A 24,000-nucleotide genomic window follows, 5' to 3' on the forward strand; every position below is an offset into this window, starting at 1 on the left:
GACGGTGCCGTGTATGGACAGCTTCCTCCCAAATGAGTCAGTTTCCTCTCATACTGTTACATATTTTCACAGTCTGGCAGCACCACAGGGAAAAGTCTACTATTTCTGTCGGTAGAAAAAGCGCCACTTACCTTTAACAGCAATAGTCATGCATAATGAGAGGAAGAAAGATCCAAACACTGAGGAACTTTCAGTTCGATTCTATGTATTTCCATATTAAGTTCAGTTTCTTTTAAGAGTTAGCTGTCATATCTCTGTATAAAGCAAAATACCGAGCATTCTCATTCAACTCTTCTCCGTTCTTTTTTAATGCAGCTTTGACAGCAAAATTGTACATTTAATTTGCCATTCAGTTTATATTTAAGGTCTTTTATCAGAAGCAGCGGCTTCTGACACAATAATTCCAGTCATTTCTGCCTTCTGCCTACTCTTTCTACATATGAAGGACGGTTTTAACGCAGATACAATACCTAGCGGTAACTCACGCTCAGATCCAGTCTCTTGTCACCATTATATAGGCTACAGTAATTTAATGCAACACAAGAGCGTCGCTCATTAAATAAGCATCTCATTATCCCAGACGAAGTGTTTATGCTTGCACATGCATGTAAAGCTTTAGTCACTGTGTGGTTCATTCTCTTCAAATAGTTTTCTTAAGAACTTTTCCCATTGCTCATTGTCCTTAGATGCACTGGAATGGTTTGTTGTAACTTTAGAGTCTGTTGAAGCAATTAGACTCCCACATTAGTTGCAAATAGGACCCGGGCTTGAAGGTCACTCTGTCTACCCACAACATATGGATGCAGTTTGGTGCTGGTGGGCAGCTTGGTTAGTTTGCAAGCTACTTTATGTAAGCAGAGCTCTTACAAGTGTTTCACTGCAGTATCTATCCGAAGATTACAATAAAGCAAATATATATATATAAATTAAACCTATTGAGCATTACATGTTCTTATTCTATTGGCAGATAAATTTGCTTCCTATTACAAATTAATGCTTAGAATTTGCTAAATAATCTGCCAGAAGAACAAGACAATTTATATCATGAAATCATTATGAATGAAAGATATCAGGAGTCATTATAATATTATAATATTATAATGTAGCGAGTCAGTCTACTGTTATTAGAATAATACAGGAGTTATTATAATATTATAATATAATATAGAGAGTCGGGTCTACTGTTATTAGAATAATACAGGAGTCATTATAATGTTATAATATAATATAGAGAGTCGGGTCTACTGTTATTATAATAATACAGGAGTCATTATAATGTTATAATATAATATAGAGAGTCGGGTCTACTGTTATTAGAATAATACAGGAGTTATTATAATATTATAATATAATATAGAGAGTCGGGTCTACTGTTATTATAATAATAATCTAGTCATTATAATGTTATAATATAATATAGAGAGTCGGGTCTACTGTTATTATAATAATACAGGAGTCATTATAATGTTATAATATAATATAGAGAGTCAGGTCTACTGTTATTATAATAATAATCTAGTCATTATAATGTTATAATATAATATAGAGAGTCGGGTCTACTGTTATTATAATAATAATCTAGTCATTATAATGTTATAATATAATATAGAGAGTCGGGTCTACTGTTATTATAATAATAATCTAGTCATTATAATGTTATAATATAATATAGAGAGTCAGGTCTACTGTTATTATAATAATAATCTAGTCATTATAATGTTATAATATAATATAGAGAGTCAGGTCTACTGTTATTATAATAATACAGGAGTCATTATAATGTTATAATATAATATAGAGAGTCAGGTCTACTGTTATTATAATAATAATCTAGTCATTATAATGTTATAATATAATATAGAGAGTCGGGTCTACTGTTATTATAATAATAATCTAGTCATTATAATGTTATAATATAATATAGAGAGTCGGGTCTACTGTTATTATAATAATACAGGAGTCATTATAATGTTATAATATAATATAGAGAGTCGGGTCTACTGTTATTATAATAATAATCTAGTCATTATAATGTTATAATATAATATAGAGAGTCGGGTCTACTGTTATTATAATAATAATCTAGTCATTATAATGTTATAATATAATATAGAGAGTCGGGTCTACTGTTATTATAATAATAATCTAGTCATTATAATGTTATAATATAATATAGAGAGTCGGGTCTACTGTTATTATAATAATAATCTAGTCATTATAATGTTATAATATAATATAGAGAGTCGGGTCTACTGTTATTATAATAATAATCTAGTCATTATAATGTTATAATATAATATAGAGAGTCGGGTCTACTGTTATTAGAATAATACAGGAGTCATTATAATGTTATAATATAATATAGAGAGTCGGGTCTACTGTTATTATAATAATAATCTAGTCATTATAATGTTATAATATAATATAGAGAGTCGGGTCTACTGTTATTATAATAATAATCTAGTCATTATAATGTTATAATATAATATAGAGAGTCGGGTCTACTGTTATTAGAATAATAATCTAGTCATTATAATGTTATAATATAATATAGAGAGTCGGGTCTACTGTTATTATAATAATAATCTAGTCATTATAATGTTATAATATAATATAGAGAGTCGGGTCTACTGTTATTATAATAATACAGGAGTCATTATAATGTTATAATATAATATAGAGAGTCGGGGTCTACTGTTATTATAATAATACAGGAGTCATTATAATGTTATAATATAATATAGAGAGTCGGGTCTACTGTTATTATAATAATACAGGAGTCATTATAATGTTATAATATAATATAGAGAGTCGGGTCTACTGTTATTATAATAATAATCTAGTCATTATAATGTTATAATATAATATAGAGAGTCGGGTCTACTGTTATTATAATAATACAGGAGTCATTATAATGTTATAATATAATATAGAGAGTCGGGTCTACTGTTATTATAATAATACAGGAGTCATTATAATGTTATAATATAATATAGAGAGTCGGGTCTACTGTTATTATAATAATACAGGAGTCATTATAATGTTATAATATAATATAGAGAGTCGGGTCTACTGTTATTATAATAATAATCTAGTCATTATAATGTTATAATATAATATAGAGAGTCGGGTCTACTGTTATTAGAATAATAATCTAGTCATTATAATGTTATAATATAATATAGAGAGTCGGGTCTACTGTTATTATAATAATAATCTAGTCATTATAATGTTATAATATAATATAGAGAGTCGGGTCTACTGTTATTATAATAATACAGGAGTCATTATAATGTTATAATATAATATAGAGAGTCGGGTCTACTGTTATTATAATAATACAGGAGTCATTATAATGTTATAATATAATATAGAGAGTCGGGTCTACTGTTATTATAATAATAATCTAGTCATTATAATGTTATAATATAATATAGAGAGTCGGGTCTACTGTTATTATAATAATACAGGAGTCATTATAATATTATAATATAATATAGAGAGTCGGGTCTACTGTTATTATAATAATACAGGAGTCATTATAATGTTATAATATAATATAGAGAGTCAGGTCTACTGTTATTATAATAATAATCTAGTCATTATAATGTTATAATATAATATAGAGAGTCGGGTCTACTGTTATTATAATAATAATCTAGTCATTATAATGTTATAATATAATATAGAGAGTCAGGTCTACTGTTATTATAATAATACAGGAGTCATTATAATGTTATAATATAATATAGAGAGTCGGGTCTACTGTTATTATAATAATAATCTAGTCATTATAATGTTATAATATAATATAGAGAGTCAGGTCTACTGTTATTATAATAATACAGGAGTTATTATAATATTATAATATTGAGACAGTGGTTTCTTCCCTGTGGGGGTCACAGTGGCTTAGTGCTTAGCATGTTAGACTCACAGCTCTAGTTCCAGTGGTTAAATTCCAGTCTTTGTAGTGTGTGTGTGTGTGTGTGTGTGTGTGGAGTTTGAATGTTCTCCCCATGCTTCAGGGGTTTCCTCCACCAGTTTCCATCTCCTGCCCAACAACATGCACTGTCTCTAAATTGTCTGTAGTGTGTGTGTGTGTGTGTGTGTGTGTGTGTGTGTGACTATCCCTCACCTTTCACCCCGAGTACACTGTATAGCCTCCAGGTTCTAGGCAAGTAGGATAAACAGTTCAGAAAATGGACGGATGAGTCGAATCCCTCGTCCACCTTGCCTTTATTTATTTATTTTTTCTGTAACGTACCAATAAACAGCAGACGTCTAGCAATAGACTACAGACTGTCCTGACATGTTCCGTTTCTCTTCTTTATATCACAATAATGAATCATGTAGTGTTTGGGTTTTCCGGTCTCCTCATTGTGCATGCTGTGTGTCTTCAGTGTAGTTCTCACAGCGCCTGCAATGTGGAGGCCAGGAGACTCCAAGACATCGAGTTAACAATAACAAGCTCAGACTACAGACTACAGACGGAGCACAGGGCCAACAGAAGTGCACCGTCGATGCATCATCAGCTATTTTCCCAACACTTTCCTACTTCATTTGTGAAATGAAAAAGCTTTGCTCGAACATTAAAGAAGATTTACAGCCGTGCCGAGCGTTTAAATAAAGTTTTGAACGCGGCTCCTTCCTTTTATGTAATTATGTCATGCAGTAAGCTTTGTGTGGAAATGAAGAAGTGGCAGACCTCCAGAAAGGAAGCAGATAATTATTACTGTAACCAATAAGAAGGAGCCTTGATTTCAAACACTGAGCTGTGTTCTGCAACACACTTCCTCTTTAATTATATTCAATTATATTTAAATTCAGCACAAGTGAGAAGGAGGTAGCTGCTTAGAAGAAGCTGTTTTCATCATCGTCTTTTTAATTTCTCTTTCATTTAAGCGAATGTAAAGCCTGCTCTCAGATTAATGTGACATTCATTAGATGAAGCTTCTGTGGAGTCCGGGCTCTCTTTTGCTTTTTTTATTCTTTAACTTTCAACCACCGTTCATATAAGAATTGATTTATTTCATCCTTTTGTTCAAAAAAAAAAAAAGAAACGTCCACACACACATGACTTATTCAGCTACTTCAGATTTCTTTTCCTTTTTTTTTTTTAACACCCTGAATCCCCCCGTACCATGGTCTTCAAAGTGACATGAAGGAGACACGTACACTTCCTCCTCTCTCCCTCTCTCCCTGCTTTTTCAGTCAGGGTTGTGTCCTCACATCAGTGTGCGACTCTCCAAGCACCTCTATACAGAGGTATAGACCTCTCTACAGTATGGTCTACTGTGAAGGAGAAAGAAAGAAAGAAGGAGGGAGAGAGGGAGGAAGGAAGGAAGGAAGGAAGGAAGGAAGGGAGGGATGGAGGGACAGAGGAAGGAAGGAAGGAAGGAAGGAAGGAAGGAAGGAAGGAAGGAAGGAAGGAAGAAAACCACATAATGAAAGACAAAGGAAAAGAAGGGAAAATAGATATCATGTGGGGAAAAAAGATAGAAGGAAAGAATAAATTAGTAATATGAAATAGAAAGAAAGAAAGAAAGAAAGAAAGAAAGAAAGAAAGAAAGAAAGAAAGAAAGAAGAAAGAAGGAAGGAAAGAAGGAAGGAAGGAAGGAAGGAAGGAAGGAAGGAAGGGATAGATGGACAGAGGAAGGGAGGGATGGATGGCAGGACGGAGGAAGGAAGGAAGGATACCACATGGTGGAAGACAAAGGAAAAGAAGGAAAAATAGATATCATGTGGGGGAAAAAGAAAGAAGGAAAGAAAAGTGTGTGTGTGTGTGTCATGGGCCAGTGAAGATGACAAGAAGTCTGCACGGCTTGCTGTTGCATGACAAGCTCCCAGGGTCTCTGTCCACACACTGGAGTTGGGGGAAACTTGTTGTATGTGTAACATACTTCTGTGTGTATGTGTGTGTGTATGTGTGTGTTTGGTTGTGTGTGTGTTTGTGTATATGTGTGTGTATGTTTGGTTGTGTGTGTGTTTGTTTGTGTGTATATGTGTGTGTATGTTTGGTTGTGTGCGTGTTTGTTTGTGTGTATATGTGTGTGTGTGTGTGTGTATGTTTGGTTGTGTGTGTGTGTGTGTTTGGTTGTGTGTTTGTTTGTTTGTGTGTATATGTGTGTGTATGTTTGGTTGTGTGTGTTTCTTTGTGTGTGTGTGTGTGTGTGTGTATGTTTGGTTGTGTGTGTGTGTGTGTTTGGTTGTGTGTGTGTTTGTTTGTGTGTATATGTGTGTGTGTGTGTTTAACCAACACTAGTAGGATTTCCACACACAGTGAGAGTGAGTTGTGCTCCACTGAGACTTGATGTCTGTGGGTGTTTTATGTAATCCTGTTTTCCTGCAGTAATCTGCACAGCCCCAGTGTGTGTTAAAGGCAGTGCAGTTGGTTGTGGAGGTGCCAGTGCTCACTGTGACTGAAGACTGACTGGAGGTCGCGCTTGAATTTTCTGCCTTACACACCCGACCTACACACGTTCCTGAAAAGGGAGAGAGAGAGAGAGAGAGAGAGATATTGTGATGAGGCTGTCAGAAGAGTAAAGATGAGCTGCTTTTGTTGTTTCTGCTTTTTTTTCCTCAAACATCTTAAGGAAGGAAAATCGGTTCCTATAGGTGAAGCAGTAGAGCTGAAAGTTTCTGAAAAAGATCTATCGTAAACTCCATTATAAAAATCAATAGAATGGCTTCTGTGGCTACGAGTGTGTGTGAGATAAAAGCTGTGAGACTTTGCACTGAGATGCAGTCAGAATTGAGGCCTTGAAAAAGCAGACGCTCGATCTGGACCCGAGAAAACTGGAGCTCCAGCTGTGAAAAGAATAGTGAGGTGTCATTATTTCACATTAACGTCCTGGTATTTCCACTCAACAACTCATTATTGTGACTTAATATTTCAGTATAGCGACTTAATATCCCTGATTTTGACTTAATGGCTCATTATCTTAATGAATCGTTATCTCAGTAGTTCAACTTTATATCTTCTTATTTAATTTTAGATTTTTATTTGTACTCAATAACTCGTTATTTTTTGGCTTCTTATTTTAACTTGTTATTTTTGACTCTGTCTCTTTTCCAATTAATAATTTATTATTGACTTTTAATTTAACCTGTTGTGTTAATAATAAATAAACAAACAAACAAATAAATTAATAATAATAATAATAATAATAATAATAATTAAAAGATATTATAGATATTATAAGATATCATTATTATTATTATTATTATTATTATTATTATTATTATTATTATTATTATTATTATTATTATTATTATTATTATTATTATTATTATAACAATAATAATAATGATAATAAATGATGTTCAGTAAATATCTTTTATTAATAGTTCATATTAATTATACACTTACAACATATTAAAAATAAAAAAAAATCTTTTATATTTTATTAGAGTTTTATTTTATTAAACTTGTGATTTTGAGTTATTTTGAGTATTATTTCAACTTTATATTTTATTGGTTCCAATCTATATGTCATTATTTTGACTTATCTTGTTATTTCAACTAATTCACTAGTTTATCTTATTGTTGTAACTGAAGAACTTGAATGGTAGAATGGTTATTTGTTATTATGAAATTATTTCTTGATATTTTGACATATTGGCCCATTAACTCATACTAAATATTCAATTCTCTATAATCTATTAATAAGCTGTAAGTCTAGTAATAAGCTATAAGTCTAGTAATAAGCTATAAGTCTTGTAATAAGCTATAAGTCTAGTAATAAGCTATACTTCTAGTAATAAGCTATAAGTCTAGTAATAAGCTATAAGTCTTGTAATAAGCTATAAGTCTAGTAATAAGCTATACTTCTAGTAATAAGCTATAAGTCTAGTAATAAGCTATACTTCTAGTAATAAGCTATAAGTCTAGTAATAAGCTATACTTCTAGTAATAAGCTATAAGTCTAGTAATAAGCTATAAGTCTTGTAATAAGCTATAAGTCTAGTAATAAGCTATACTTCTAGTAATAAGCTATAAGTCTAGTAATAAGCTATACTTCTAGTAATAAGCTATAAGTCTAGTAATAAGCTATACTTCTAGTAATAAGCTATAAGTCTAGTAATAAGCTATAAGTCTTGTAATAAGCTATAAGTCTAGTAATAAGCTATACTTCTAGTAATAAGCTATAAGTCTAGTAATAAGCTATACTTCTAGTAATAAGCTATAAGTCTAGTAATAAGCTATAAGTCTTGTAATAAGCTATAAGTCTAGTAATAAGCTATACTTCTAGTAATAAGCTATAAGTCTAGTAATAAGCTATAAGTCTTGTAATAAGCTATAAGTCTAGTAATAAGCTATACTTCTAGTAATAAGATATAAGTCTTGTAATAAGCTATAAGTCTAGTAATAAGCTATAAGTCTTGTAATAAGCTATACTTCTAGTAATAAGCTATAAGTCTTGTAATAAGCTATAAGTCTAGTAATAAGCTATAAGTCTAGTAATAAGCTATAAGTCTTGTAATAAGCTATAAGTCTAGTAATAAGCTATAAGTCTTGTAATAAGCTATAAGTCTAGTAATAAGCTATAAGTCTAGTAATAAGCTATAAGTCTAGTAATAAGCTATAAGTCTTGTAATAAGCTATAAGTCTAGTAATAAGCTATACTTCTAGTAATAAGCTATAAGTCTAGTAATAAGCTATAAGTCTTGTAATAAGCTATAAGTCTTGTAATAAGCTATAAGTCTAGTAATAAGCTATAAGTCTAGTAATAAGCTATAAGTCTAGTAATAAGCTATAAGTCTTGTAATAAGCTATAAGTCTTGTAATAAGCTATAAGTCTAGTAATAAGCTATAAGTCTAGTAATAAGCTATAAGTCTTGTAATAAGCTATAAGTCTAGTAATAAGCTATAAGTCTTGTAATAAGCTATAAGTCTAGTAATAAGCTATAAGTCTAGTAATAAGCTATAAGTCTAGTAATAAGCTATAAGTCTTGTAATAAGCTATAAGTCTAGTAATAAGCTATACTTCTAGTAATAAGCTATAAGTCTAGTAATAAGCTATAAGTCTTGTAATAAGCTATAAGTCTAGTAATAAGCTATACTTCTAGTAATAAGATATAAGTCTTGTAATAAGCTATAAGTCTAGTAATAAGCTATAAGTCTTGTAATAAGCTATACTTCTAGTAATAAGCTATAAGTCTTGTAATAAGCTATAAGTCTAGTAATAAGCTATAAGTCTAGTAATAAGCTATAAGTCTTGTAATAAGCTATAAGTCTAGTAATAAGCTATAAGTCTTGTAATAAGCTATAAGTCTAGTAATAAGCTATAAGTCTAGTAATAAGCTATAAGTCTAGTAATAAGCTATACTTCTAGTAATAAGCTATAAGTCTAGTAATAAGCTATAAGTCTTGTAATAAGCTATAAGTCTAGTAATAAGCTATACTTCTAGTAATAAGCTATAAGTCTAGTAATAAGCTATAAGTCTAGTAATAAGCTATAAGTCTTGTAATAAGCTATACTTCTAGTAATAAGCTATAAGTCTTGTAATAAGCTATAAGTCTAGTAATAAGCTATAAGTCTAGTAATAAGCTATAAGTCTTGTAATAAGCTATAAGTCTAGTAATAAGCTATAAGTCTTGTAATAAGCTATAAGTCTAGTAATAAGCTATAAGTCTAGTAATAAGCTATAAGTCTTGTAATAAGCTATAAGTCTTGTAATAAGCTATAAGTCTTGTAATAAGCTATAAGTCTAGTAATAAGCTATAAGTCTTGTAATAAGCTATAAGTCTAGTAATAAGCTATAAGTCTAGTAATAAGCTATACTTCTAGTAATAAGATATAAGTCTTGTAATAAGCTATAAGTCTAGTAATAAGCTATAAGTCTTGTAATAAGCTATAACTTTGGATAATCCACTTCAACTCAGGTTTAGTACAAATTCAGACAGTCAACATGACTACTACGACCATTCTGGAAATGAATTCAGGAGTCACAAAAACGAGATAATAACACACACAGTATCTTAAAACAACGAGAAGTGAAATAATAACCTAGCACTATTTTTTTTCACAACTGAGGGTTTCTGTTAATGAGTATAGTTGGAGTCACTCTTTTATAACAGTCCTTAAATTGCTTTTATGGATTTTGCCTTGTTTATGTTTTAGTGGTGAGGCTGTGGGGAATAGAAAGACTTTCACTTCTCCAAACTCATTTGGCCTCATAAGCTACGTGCAGGACTTTTAATTAATCTAGGAGCTAGCATCAATAATGCGGAGCTGCAGCAAGCTGGGTTTCTGCTGTAATTGATTAGAGTGGAGCAGATCGTCTCTTCTCTTGTGTGTGATGGATTTTTGCAGTTATGATTCTCATATGCAGGGGTCAGGGAGAATTTTGTACAGGACTCAAAGATTTACAGATGCTTCATTTTTAATCTTTTCGAGATGTGCTGATGCTGGAAAATACTTGATTAGGGATTCTCCATTTTTTTGTTCTTACCAGAGACCGGGTCAAATCATTTTTTTTTTTTATATATTTCTTGAAGCCGGAGAGGTTTCTGTCCCACTGACTGAACTCATTAAACTCAAGTCTACTTTATTTATCAGCTGGCTAGTTTTAGAGTTATTGAGATTTGGATTGAAGTCATTTCCTCAAAGTGACCAGGCAAACAGGCTAATAACTCCAAGTCTATTAACTTTCATAATGGTGCGTTGTGATTTCCAGCACTGTAACCAAATTAAAAATCACCGACCCTCTGCGGCTCCCTGCCCACGCTTTCACAATAAAGTCGAGTAGAAAAATATAAGTGCCTTGAGAAAACTTGCAGAGACGGATGCAAGTTTCAGGTAAACAGTTCTTTAATATAAGCCAGGAAGAAAATCTAAAAAAAAAAAAGAACAGAATTATAGCGAAAAACAGGCAGCAGTCAGGAGATCAACAACCAACCTGAGACAGGCTACTGTCAAGGAAGAGGAAGGAAGGAAGGAAGGAAGGAAGGAAGGAAGGAAGCAGTTGTGTAACAGTTGTGGAGTAGTTGTGTAACAGTTGTGTAGTAGTTGTGTAACAGTTGTGTAGTAGTCGTGTAACAGTTGTGTAACAGTTGTGTAACAGTTGTGTAGTAGTTGTGTAACAGTTGTGTAGTAGTTGTGTAACAGTTGTGTAACAGTTGTGTAGTAGTTGTGTAACAGTTGTGTAGTAGTTGTGTAACAGTTGTGTAGTAGTTGTGTAACAGTTGTGTAGTAGTTGTGTAACAGTTGTGTAACAGCCTGTAGTAGTTGTGCAACAGCCAGTAACAGCTGTGCAGCAGCTCAAACAGCTCAGTGCAGCAGCTTCAGCAAACAGCCAGTGCAACAGCCAGCATAGTAGCTCAGTGCAAACAGCCAGTGATAGCCAGTGCAGTAGCTGTGCAACAGCCAGTACAGCTCAGCAGCAGCTGTGATGCAGAGCTCAGCAGTAGCGTGCAGCAGCCGCAGCAGCTGTGATAAGTAAACAGCCAGTGATAGCCAGTGATAGCCAGCAAACAGCCAGGATAGCTGTGATAGCTGTGCAGCAGCCAGTATAGCCGTGCAACAGCCAGTGATAGCTGTGCAGTAGCTCAGCAGCTGTGATAGCTCAGCAGTAGCCAGATAGCTGTGCAGAAGAGCTGCGCAGCAGCCTGTGGAGTAGCCAGCAAACAGCTCAGTGCAGTAGTTGTGGAGTAGCTGTGCAAACAGCTCGTGATATCGTAGCAGTTGTCGCAGCAGCCGTGATAGCTCGCGCAAACAGTCAGTGGATAGCTGTGCAGTAGCTGTCAGCAGTAGTTGTGATAGCGTCAGTAGTAGCAAATGCGCAACAGTTCAGCAGCAGCTCAGCAGCTGTGCAGCAGCTGTGCAACAGCTCAGCAGCAGCTGCGCAAACAGCTGCGCAGTAGCTGCAGCAGTCGTGCAGCAGCTCGTGATAGCTGTGCAAACGCTGTGGAGTAGCTGTGATAGCCAGCAGCAGCTGAGCAGTGTGCAACAGCCGTGATAGCGTGATGTCGTGATGAGCCAGTGTGTGTAGCAGTTGTGCAGCCAGGAGCAGCTGTGCAACAGCCAGTGATAGCCTGTGATAGCAGTGTGCAGCAGCCTGCAGCAGCTGTGCAAACAGCCGTATAGTCTAGTGATAGCTGTGCAGCAGCTCAGTGCAGCAGCCTGTGATAGCCAGCAACAGCTGTGATATTGTGATAGCCAGCAGCAGCTGTGCAGCAGCCTGTGATAGCCTGCGCAACAGCCAGGAGATAGCTGTGATAGCTGTGATAGCCAGCAGTAGTGTGCAGCAGCTGTGATAGCCAAAAACAGCTGTGATAGCCCAGGATAGGTCAGCAGTGCAGCTGGCAGCAGCTGTGCAGCAACAGCCAGTGATAGCTGTGATAGCCTGTGCAGCAGCTGTGCAGCAGCTGTGATAGCCAGCAAACAGTCAGTGACTGTGATAGCCAGCAGTAGCTGTGATATCCAGCAACAGCCAGGATAGCTGTGCAGCAGCTGTGCAGCAGCTCAGTGATAGCTGTCAGCAAACAGCTGTGATAGCTCAGTGATGCAGCTGTGCAGCAGCAGTAGCTGTGATAGTTCGTGATAGTAGCGCAGCAGCCAGGAGCAGCCAGCAACAGCCTGTGATATCAGCAAACAGCCAGGATAGCTGTGATAGCCAGTGCAGTAGCCAGTAACAGCCTGTAAACAGCCAGTAGTAGCTAGCAAACAGCTCAGGCAGCCTGTGCAGCAGCCAGTGATAGTGATAGCCAGCAGCAGCTGTGATAGCCAGCAGCAGCTCAGTAGCTGGAGTAGTTGTGTAACAGTTGTGGAGTAGTTGTGTAACAGTTGTGGAGTAGTTGTGTAGTAGTTGTGTAGTAGTTGTGTAACAGTTGTGTAGTAGTTGTGTAGTAGTTGTGGAGTAGTTGTGTAGTAGTTGTGTAGTAGTTGTGGAGTAGTTGTGTAACAGTTGTGGAGTAGTTGTGTAACAGTTGTGTAGTAGTTGTGTAGTAGTTGTGGAGTAGTTGTGTAGTAGTTGTGTAACAGTTGTGTAACAGTTGTGTAGTAGTTGTGTAGTAGTTGTGTAACAGTTGTGTAACAGTTGTGTAGTAGTTGTGTAGTAGTTGTGGAGTAGTCAGACGATGAGCAACCAACCACAGGCAGAGAAAGAGGCAGAAACACAATAAAACCCAGAGATGGGAGAAAAAATCAAAACCAGAAACTGAGCAAATACTTCCCCATTGAGACTGTGTGTGTGTATGTGTGTGTGTGTGTGTGTGTGTGTATGTGTGTGTGTGTGTGTGTGTAGAGTATGCCATGGCGGCCATGTTTGTAGGCTGTGGTGTCTGTTTGGAGTGGGAGTTTGTGACTGTTAGGGACGTGGCAATAAACATGTAATAGTTTGATATTTTTCAGTTGCTTAAGGTATTTTTATGGCTATAAATCCTGAGTTGATGATACAGTAAAATAAGGATGAGCAGAAAGCTGTCTAGCTTTGTGTTAATGAATTAATTACATTTCAGTGATATTGCTGGAAAAATGCTCACAGTTCACTTTAGGAAACCCTGAACCCTGTTGTTTTTATTTTTAATAAGCGTTTTATTTAAACCAGTGATTTTTCCAGCACACTGTGATCATTTATCAGAGGAAAAACAGAAAAACATGTCGCATTAACCTGATATTCTGACCCTGTGTGTTTCAGCTCGAAAACTCAGTGAAAGCTTGCCGTGAGCCTCATAATATTTTGCACTTGAATGCAGCTTAAAGGTTATTTCCTTTAAACTGTGCCTTTTGTTCATTTTAAATGAGGTACATTGCAGGCGCTGATGTTTGACCCAATCAGAATGGAGCTGCAGACAGGCTGATGAAATCCATCACACACAACACGCCTCTCAGCTATTTTCCTGGTGTTACATTTTAAATGCATTTCGTTTTGGATATAAATCTCAACTTGCCTTATTATGCAATAGATTATACTGTTTTTTCTTTTCTCACACCTGCCACAAACTCACTTGATATCATCCTGAACATCACGCTTGTGCAACACGGAGCTTATTACAGTTTGACAAACTCAAACTCTAGTCTGGAGAGGCAGTGTCTAACACCGTGTGCTTTTCCAGCAGCTTTTTATCTCTATTAAGTGTGTGCCTGCTCTTGTGTACTGTACATTTCAGATCCCACACTGAACCAGGATTTGGAAAGTAGTCTTTATTTAAACAGCATTCATACAGTCTGGGGTCGTAGTGTTGATAAGGGAAGCATGGCGTTGTTCCTCTTGCGCAGGCGGATATAAGAGCTCAACCTGGCAGCCACAGATATCTCCCTGTCGCCTCTCGAGCTCACGCCGTGCTTAAACCTCTATGACTGCTCTATCTTTAGAGGTGGGCTTTAACTTAACACCTTCCCTCTCAACCCCAATGCACTGGCCTCCGTTTGGAGAATAAACGTCTCGATCGGCTCAGCGTTTATAATAACAGAATTCAAACCCCTAGGCAGGAGAATGTCGAAGAAACATTATCTCCGGATCATTTTTTAAAATGATTTTCTTTTTTTTATTATTAGAACACTTCTTGTCGATTTTTTTTTTTTATATTTCTTTGGAATCAGCTTTTGATTGAACAATATCCGTCAAAGCAAAGCAGAAAGATTTGCACAGATTAGCATTTTGACAGGCTCTTAGCGTAAATCCTGTCAACATTTACTCTTATAGAAAATAAGGCAAAGCAAACAGCCAAAGAAGATAATAATAAATAAAAAAAAAAGGTGGGAAATGTCAGCGCAGGGTTGTGAAATATGGAGGAAAACAAAGCTGGGAAATGTCACCGAATGGCAATGTGATTAATCTTTAAAACAAATCACGGAGCTTTCAGATAATTAAAGAATTAACAGGTTACTCATGGAGGCCGCTGCGATTCATCATGATTAATCAAACCTTCAGGTGAAATGAAATTCTAATTAAAGAGTGCCGCACTCAGAGCGCTAACACAGCTATAAATGCCTATTGACAAACAAGAAGTCATGTTTAAGTGGGACAACATTTTAAGACTTACGATTTTTGCCAGTTCCAAGAAAACTTTCCAGCCCAGTGTGCAAAAAACCAACCTGAAAACTTTGGCCAAATGTTTCTTACTTTCCATGCATGCACACGGTTCTGATTTGTTGTTTATTCAATACGGATATTTATCATCCCCTAGTACAGCCATTATTCACCCCATTATCCTCATTTGCCTCTCTCAGTTTCTCCAATATCTTCTATATTTTACACCATTGACTTCTTATCTGTCCTCTGATCCAGGCTACTCACCATACCACACTTCTCATCCATGACTGGTAGATCGTTAGCCATCATTGCTCCAAAGCTTTATAATTCACTCTCCTAGAACCTCTGGACTATTATCTCTGCCACAGTTTAAAACAGGTTTATTTCTTCAGCACTTGAGCTTCAGCTGAAATAGCTAAATCATTCCTCTTTCCTTAGTCTCCATCTCTGATTTCAGTTCCGTCTCTGTCTGCCTGCATTGATCTGTTTTGTTTCTGTTCTGTGAGTGTATTTTGTGTATATTAATGTAAAGACAGTAAATTAGAAGAAATGTATAGAATGAATGCATGACGAACAAACGGCCGGGCGGATGAACCGGTTCATTTTATTTGCCATAGCAAACACTTGATGAGTTTTAATTCAGATGATTTTGTTTAAAAGCAAGATGTTGGCAGTCATGGACTATTTTTAAATTAGCCCATCAAACCTCCACCCACTACCCTGCTTTTTATAAATCGAGTCAGTGGGTGGATTTTTTATGGGCTCGGGTGTTTACGGGACCGCATATTTATGTTCGAAAAACTTGTCTAGTTTGGTGTTTAAAAACAAAATAAAGAAACAACAGCAAACCATTGCAGCCCTGTTTGCTACAACAAATGCAGCAGAATAGATTTGTCCTACCTTCAGGCAAAGCAGATCTTCTGTGAAAAGTGCTTTTTTTTTTCTCCAAATCATCCCAAAACGAATCTAATTGCATTTAGCAGCAAATTAGTGCAAGAGGTCATTATTGATAAACAAATAAGCTACAAGCATCGCCTGCACTCGCTCAGTAATCGAGCCAAAGACCAGAAGACGCAGCAGATCGCTTCTGCAACTAGCAGATGTCCATGTAAGTGAATCATACGCTAAGTACAGACACTGTGTACAAGGAACATTCAGCCAATATGGAAACACATGCACTGTATAAAGACGGTCTAATCTTGGTTTTGTTTACGGATCTGCTGTGTAACGCGGTAAAAGTTTCACTTAAACCCTCTGGGCGGCTATTGATTTGTCTCCTTAATTCTATTAACATTCACAGTAGACCGCTGAGAGTTTGGCGGAACTAAAACGTCGGAGCACAAATGACAGACATTGAATGTCTGGTTTAATGCATTAAACGTGTTAAGAACCTTTAACCTGTTAACAACTTTAATTAAGCACGTAGACCTAATGCATTAACCTAATGCACAGTGCTACTGAATGCGCTCTGCTTTGTCTCTTTAGTACAGGCTCACTGACTTCACCTTCTCCCTCAGGACAATCTGCTTCACTTAAAAGAAAAATGCACAGTGAATGATGCAGCAGTGCTTTAGTTATTCAGTCTGTCCAGGCGTCTCACCTCCTCGTCTGTGCTCTATCTGTACTGTCATGTTCGTTATGCCTAATTAGCTAAGCTGAGACTCTGGTGTAACTGCATTGTAGAGCTGCACTGCATTCTGCACGTAGCTATTTATTTTGGATTTAGACAAAATGGAGGGAAGGAGCACTTTGTTTTTTCAGATGTTAAGACCTGGTTTAGGGTTGGGCCACACAGCACGAGTAAAGGCAGGGGTTTATTGATAAGAAGGAGTGGTGGAATAAGTATATGATGCCCCAGTTTTTGCCAGAAATGAGACGTACAAACAACCGGAGTGAGCTCAAAGGTGATATATTGGAATTTAATGTGAGATATGTACAGAAGAATGGAGCCAATGAAAACTTCAGGGTGGACCATGGCCATAATAACAGAAAAACAGAAAAATCACTGATTTTAGAGACTAAATGACCAAAATGAAACACAGACAAAAGACAATTTTCTTTCCTAGCCTCCTTTACCCAAAACCAACACCCAACCTAACAAGCAGTCACACCCTTACTACCATTGAATGCATACATTTATAGAATTTTCTTTTGGGTTCACTTTTTTTGAGAAGACATCTGGTTCGCTCTGTCTGCCACTCCAAGTCAATATATCAGGGAAAGGTAGCACCAAGAACCACACAAAGTCAAGGTTCGAGTAGCAATGCCCGTTAGAGTTTCTTAAGACAGCCAGGGCGTATTTATACAAACCAAAGACGGGTCCTTGTCTTTATCTACTGTATGTGCGATGTCCATGGGTAAAAAAAAGGAGGTTCAACAATTAGTATCAAAGTGTCAACAGAGATGGAGGCAGAGGCCACTACAAGTAGGCTAACAACAAAAGACATTGTCCATGGGTAACAGAAGGCATTAAAATTGGACATCAAAGGTGTCAACAGAGATGGTGGCAGATATTTTTACAGTTGATGAGTGTCTGCACTCGACACATTGTTCATTCAGTCAAAACAAGGAATTCCTTGGTCTTAAACAAAGAATATCATGGTCGTAAGATAAGGTCATCTCGATCTCGAAATCAGCATAAGATATATTCAAAATATATCATGCATCAATATTAACGAAATCATAACACACTGGTTATATACAAATGTAGGCAGCTGACCATAAAGAAAGGGGGCAGATCAAGATGGTAGTGAAGACCAGCAAAGTTCAAAACCACTGTTATCACAGCCAAAAACACAGAAAGGACAAAGTGAGCACTTCAGCAATCAAGTGAGCATCGGCAAATCAAAGCTCCCTGCACTGGCTTTTGACGTAGATATATACTGATGACATCATCTTGAGAGGTGGAAGAGGCAACACGGCTGAGGGAGAAGCTGGAGTACAGAATAGACCAAGCTGCACGCACACACACACACACACATCCTGATACACACCTACACCTTGTGGGTTGTTACACAGTGCAATCACAATGCTATCCCTTGTGTTCGGGCTTATTGAAATTTGCTTTGCCTATTAATTTTAATGGTACCTGTGCTAGCCATGTCCCTGTGTGATGTCAGTGCTATTAACAAAAATACAGTACAGCAGAAGCCAACAAAGTATCACCAGAATTACTAACACATCACAAATGTTCCAATAGAAACACATTGAATGTGTTTTAAGGCAGATTTTTAACAGAACTAGGTAAAATGAAGACTGTAGAAGAATCATTAGTATTAAGAATCAGAGCATGCATTATCACAGGTCAGAGCAGAGACAGTAAGAAAGCAGAGAGGTGAATACAGACTTGCTGTCCTAACAGACCACAATCTACACCTCAGATCTCCTTCAGGGTGTAAAGCTGATCAGAGTATGTCCTTCTCTCACCCCTAATTTGGCGACTGATTAGAAAGCACTAATGTCAGTCAGCGAGCTGTCATCACTTCATAGAGTATAAGCATGCATCCTCATGTATTCCAGCAGGATTAAAGTCAAAGACATTAGAGTGAAAGAGAGAGAGAGAGAGAGAGAGAGAGAGAGAGGGAGAGAAGGAGAAGAAGAAAAATGAGATGCCATATTATGGCCCCATCAAGTAGGTAGACTGCAGCCTTTTTGCCAGAGTAATTTAATGACATCGCCAGCCAATTTGGAGCCAGTCCTCTGTGGGTGAGCCAGTCGTGCATGGCGAGATATCTGTTGGAGCTCTGCGTTGCACAGCACCAGAGAAATAGACTTTCTGTTATCAGCTCCACTGTGCTAGTTGATTTCTTTTTCCAACGGGTCTTGATTAGGTATTATTTTTTCAATGGCATTTTGACATTTCAGGACTCATAAACGTCACCTGATGGAGATATGTAGACGGCGTGTGAGGAGTCCTTTCACTCTGCAAGTGCTTCACTCAGACAAATGGAGAGCAAACTAATAAATACTGCCTTTGTAATTTGATGGATTGTCAAGTCTAATGCCAAGGTGACCAAAATCACCTTTGAGTATACTTCAGAAATGCTATTTTGGAAAGCACCTGGACATCATCTTACAAAAAATAAATAAATAAATAAATAAATAAATAAAAAATAAATAAATAAATTGTGGTATTTTGTATAGACGAATGTGCTTCAGCATCGAGGCTGTGGATCCCTTGTGGTTTTGGGTTGATCAGATCCAGCCTCAGATATCTGTAAACACGTGTTTTAGATGGAAGAAAAACAAGTAATGTGTTTGAAATGTTGTTACTCTCTTGCATTAATACCTAGTTCCATTTTGACAAATGGATAACAAACCACTTCATGTTACCTTTCAGAAGAGAAACACGGACAGAATGAGAGACATAGTGCTTCAGAAATAACAACAACTTTACTCTGCGGCTCCCTGCCTTACACGCATTTCAAAAGTGCCTGAGAACGAGTTAAAGACTGATAGACAGATGCGTTTGTGATTTCTCATTTGTTTCTAGTCTGTAATGCTCTACTGCGTCCCTGCTGCGTTTTCTTCAAATGTCACACACTGTAAACAGAAAAGCTGTTTTTGTAGTTGTTGTGGTTCAATCAAAACACTTAAAACTTATGGGTTTCTCATCTGTCCTTTTCTGTAATATATTTTTACTTGACAGTGTGTGCCTAATTTCTCCTCTTTGCTTGTTCATATAACTCTCTGTAGTTCTCCATTAGGGGTGCTATTGCATTCGGTTCAGCATATAATCTGCCAAACGTGAAACCTTACATGGATCAGGCATAATATTATGAGGTGAAGTAAATAGCACTGATAATCTCCTCATCATGGCACCTGTTACTGGGTGGGATATATTAGGCAGTAAGTGAACATTTTGTCCTCAAAGTTGATGTGTTAGAAGCAGGAAAAATGGGCAAGCATAAGGATTTGAGTGAGTTTGATGAAGGGCCAAATTGTGATGGCTAGACGACTGGATCAGAGCATCTCCAAAACTGCAGCTCTTGTGGGGTGTTCCCGGTCTGCAGTGGTCAGTATCTATCAAAAGTGGTCCAAGGAAGGAACAGTGGTGAACCGGTGACAGGGTCATAGACGTTAAGGCTCATTGTTGCACGTGGGGAGCAAAGGCTGGCCAGTGTGATCCAACAGACAAGCTACTGTTGCTCAGATTGCTGAAGAAGTTAATGCTGGTTCTGATAGAAAGGTGTCAGAATACACAGTGCATCACAGGTCAGGGCTGTTTAGGCAGCAAAAGGGGGACCAACATAATATTAGGCAGGGGGTCATAATGTTATGCCTGGTTGGTGTATTTCAATGAAAGACAAGATAGCTCAGCTTGTTTGTTTCAGCCACTTCTTATATGATAAACAATATTGATCTGATGTGAATGCCTTCATATCGTAGGAACCAAACTCTGTACTCAGCTTGTCATATGTTAGATCACAAACATGGAGGCAACATGCTGTAGGGAAATTTGTGTCTTAAGGGTTACTAGGTGTTTGATATCCTAGACAGATAAGACTGTTTTACATTTAAATACTGCTGAATTGAAGAGGTATATTGGATATATAGAGGTATATATAGATATATTGGACAGCTGCACCAGTGAAGTGATGTTGATGAGGAGGTGACTGGCCTCAGCTGTCCCTAATAAGCCGCCTCCAGTCATGTTCCTTTCTGCAGCTTCACCCCGTGTTCATGCGCGCCGTGTGGTGCTGAACGGAGCCTGAGGCACTTGGTTCAGTACCATGGAGAGCGCTTGGTTGTGTGAAGAGTGTCAGGCCCCAGCGTCATATCTACTAAGCATTTCCAGTTCGCCACGAGGGACTTGAAATGTGCCTCTCTAGATGGAAAAGGCAATTATGCTTTCTCTCGCTCTGTCTCTTTCTCTAATGAATGAGAAAGCCCAAGAAGAGCTTAAGAGGCAAAACTTTCATCCGTAACGTCGCACAGAATAGCAATTGGTAGGTTGTACTGGGCATGGGCTGAAAATGAGAGGGTCAGGATCTGGAAGATGACAGCAGATATGGTGATTTTTGGAGGTTAGAAATCGAAATGTCACGTCGGGTTATAGGTAGAGTGTTCGTGCGGGAGGTTTAGTGAGAGAAGGATGGAGGCAACAGGTTAATGAGTGCTTTGGTAGGCATGAGTAGGAGGCTTCAACATGCTCACTTATCATTGTAAAAGACTGTATTTTGTTATATCAGACTAAATCCATGGCAGTACATGCTATTATTTAATGGATCTTTAATTTCTATTATGACCGCAGTCATTCAAATTCATCTCTTGGATAGACTGTATGAGCTGGAAGGTAATGAGAATATAGTAATGTATAATAAGGAAATATTTACACTGATCAGCCATAATATTATAACCATTGACAGGTGAAATGAATAACATTATATCATTGCAGTGGCAGCCGTCAGGAGGTGGGATATATGAGGCAGTCAGTAAGTGTGCAGTCAGTTCTCAAAGTTGATGGGTAAAATTGGGTATGGATCTGAGTGACTGAGTGACTAGTGGCAGATTGCTATGACTAGATGACTAGACAAACAATTCCAATCCATTGAGGCTCCACCTTACAACTTACAGGACTTAAAGGATCTGCTGCTACTAACGTCTTGGTGCCAGATACCACAAGTGAGAGCGGTTTTGGCAGCACAAAAGAACCTGCACAATATTAGGCAGGCGGTTTTAATGTTGTGCTTGATCGGTGTATATTCAGTAGACATCTGCTACCATTATATTATAATATCAGATAAATGTGCTTGACTGGAGAGAACAAATGGATACTAATGACTTCAGTTAATTCCTAAATGCTGGTATTCTGCAGATCTACATATCACTGACACCATTTTTTTATTTGGCACTAATCAATACCAATACTGATTATTAATCAATAGTATTACTCAATCATAGACATTGCAGAGCATTTTTTTAGCAGTTTATACACTAGACTCATAACGTTAGCAAGTCGATAAATTATGTGAATTAGCTTGTTACAAGCCAGTTACCTTGGATCAAGTAGGGCTGTAATGGAGAGGGTTTTTTCCTCACTTTGGAAAATCACTTCTGGACAGCTGTAAGTAAAGTACGTTTCGATGGCTGATCTTCAGAAACAACATATTTTCTCCCCCAGACAGTTTGCTTTTTGCTTTTTGGTTGCTTTCTGAACTCCTTTTGCTGGGTTTTATACACTTTAAATGTTTTCTCAGGTTTCCTGTATTGTAGGAAGCTGCTGTAGTACAGCAGCTATTAGGTATTTTGGAGCACCCAGTCTGTGTTGTATTGATTGCAATCATTATTTGTGAAATGCAATCACTAGTATTCAGTGTCGTTTGTTCATAAGTGTGGAAATGTACACTAGGCTTAGGCCACAATATCATATGGTTATGAATGCTTTTTTTTTTTTTAAATGAGTAACAAATAAATGAGCACAGGATCAGATCTGAAAGCAGTATCAGTGTTGGTACATGGCTAGTTAGTCTTAACACTATTAGTTGGCTTCAGTTTTTAAGTGAGTCTGAAAGTCACTCACATAGTTTTATGTTGAGTTGCACCAAATGTCTTCAGATGTGTGTGAATTAGCATTTTATTCAGTCACTGTTTAAGCCTCATGTTTGCTGCATGGTATAGATGCCAAGCATCAGAGCTTGATGTCGAACTAAAAGTGTGTAGTCTTCTAAAAGGACAGCATTTGACAAAGATCAACCCACACAACTGCTTTAATCAGGATCTGTATTTCTGAGAAGTACAGACACAGATGATATCCTTGAAATTGTAGCAAGACACTTGCACTTTGTTTGCTTTCTTTTTACTTTTTCTTCTTTTTTTTCAGCAGAGTTGATTGGGAGGTGAGTGGGCTCAGCTGTCCCTGATGAGATGCCTCCAGCTGGGTCCCTCTTCTTCAACTCCACCCTGCGTCTATGCAGCCTCAGACTTCTTCCGTTGTTCACTCTGAGGTCAGATAGAAGTGATTCTGGATCTATAGAGCATTAAAGTTTTGGCAGATTTGGATATAGAGTCCATAGCTTAATAGAGATTGGCAGAGATGATATGCTGGAGCTCAGAGGTGTCATTATTGCTTTTGTCATTTGGCAGGTTAGACATCATAATCATCATTTTCGTTTGAAATAGTCTTTTATCGTAGCACACAGAGAAAGTTGCTAGTCTTTATGATGACACATTCAGGTCCTTCCTGTGCAGCAGCAGCCTTGTGCTTGGTACCTGGAGTGTCCCTAGCATACTAACACACACACGCATACACCAAGAACATGAATAAAACATAGCAGAGTTCTGGGAGCTTAATGTCCCTGAATAACCAAAGCAGAATTGGTGGACGGAGCAAGAGGAAAGAGAGAGGAGGGGGAAGTTGAGTAGAACGACCAGGGGTAAATCTCTTAGTCATTATTAGCAACTAGCTGAAGGCATGAACACTCATACTGACACACACCGTCAGACACACAAAACATGTTTTTCTCAGATGTAGCCCACACTCTGTGGCTCTCTCTCTTCGTCATTGTATTATATTGTTTCAGCTGTGTCACTTGTTCCGAGCGAAAGGGCTTTTTGAAACAGCGTCACAGTTTGAGGCTCTGTGCTGTCTCTGGAATGGCAAAATAAAAAGGAAACCCTACTACCCCAGCTGCTGCAATTTGGGCTGAGTGTTGGTCCATGACAATAGAGTGGAGCTGTCAATCTTTTTCAACCTCGATTTCAGCCCAAGCACACTGCTGCTCAGAATAAAAATTCTGCGCTCACCATCATCCAACAAGTGGAAACTATCTGTAAGTATAGTCAAAAGTTTGTTAGGTTCCTAATTATGGTAATGGTAAGGTATCATAATTTTGAAGGTTCAGTCTGTTGTTAAGAAATCAAGATTTTGAATCTCATCCCTGGCCGAGACTCTGAGAGTGCAAAATTGGCCGTGCTGTCTAGGTGGGTGGGTTGCCATTAATCAGCACTGTGTCAATTAGAGCAACACTAGCCAGTCGTGGATGCCTGTGAGCTCATGTCTGCCAAAGGGGACAGTTTGTT

At 37.2% G+C, this 24,000-nt stretch overlaps 1 protein-coding gene across 7 annotated transcripts in view; it reads left to right on the forward strand.

Moving 5' to 3' along the window:
- htr2cl1 (5-hydroxytryptamine (serotonin) receptor 2C, G protein-coupled-like 1) overlaps positions 1 to 24,000 on the forward strand; it is a 151,679-nt gene that overhangs the window by 32,982 nt on the left and 94,697 nt on the right. For 2 of the 7 annotated variants that reach the window (XM_058393740.1, XM_058393743.1), the window contains exons 2-3: positions 1 to 36; positions 22,805 to 22,925. The exon at positions 1 to 36 is cut by the window's left edge and continues 132 nt beyond it. The exons of 1 other annotated variant lie outside the window; for it this stretch is intronic. The gene's annotated coding sequence lies outside the window, so the exon portion shown is untranslated. Of the gene's footprint in view, positions 37 to 22,801; positions 22,926 to 24,000 lie in introns of all 7 variants that reach the window. 4 more of the 7 variants (XM_058393742.1, XM_058393741.1, XM_058393744.1 and 1 more) reach the window with 4 other exon arrangements.

The sequence above is a fragment of the Hemibagrus wyckioides genome, linkage group LG07, assembly GCF_019097595.1.
Source record: "Hemibagrus wyckioides isolate EC202008001 linkage group LG07, SWU_Hwy_1.0, whole genome shotgun sequence".
Classification (NCBI taxonomy): Eukaryota; Metazoa; Chordata; class Actinopteri; order Siluriformes; family Bagridae; genus Hemibagrus; species Hemibagrus wyckioides.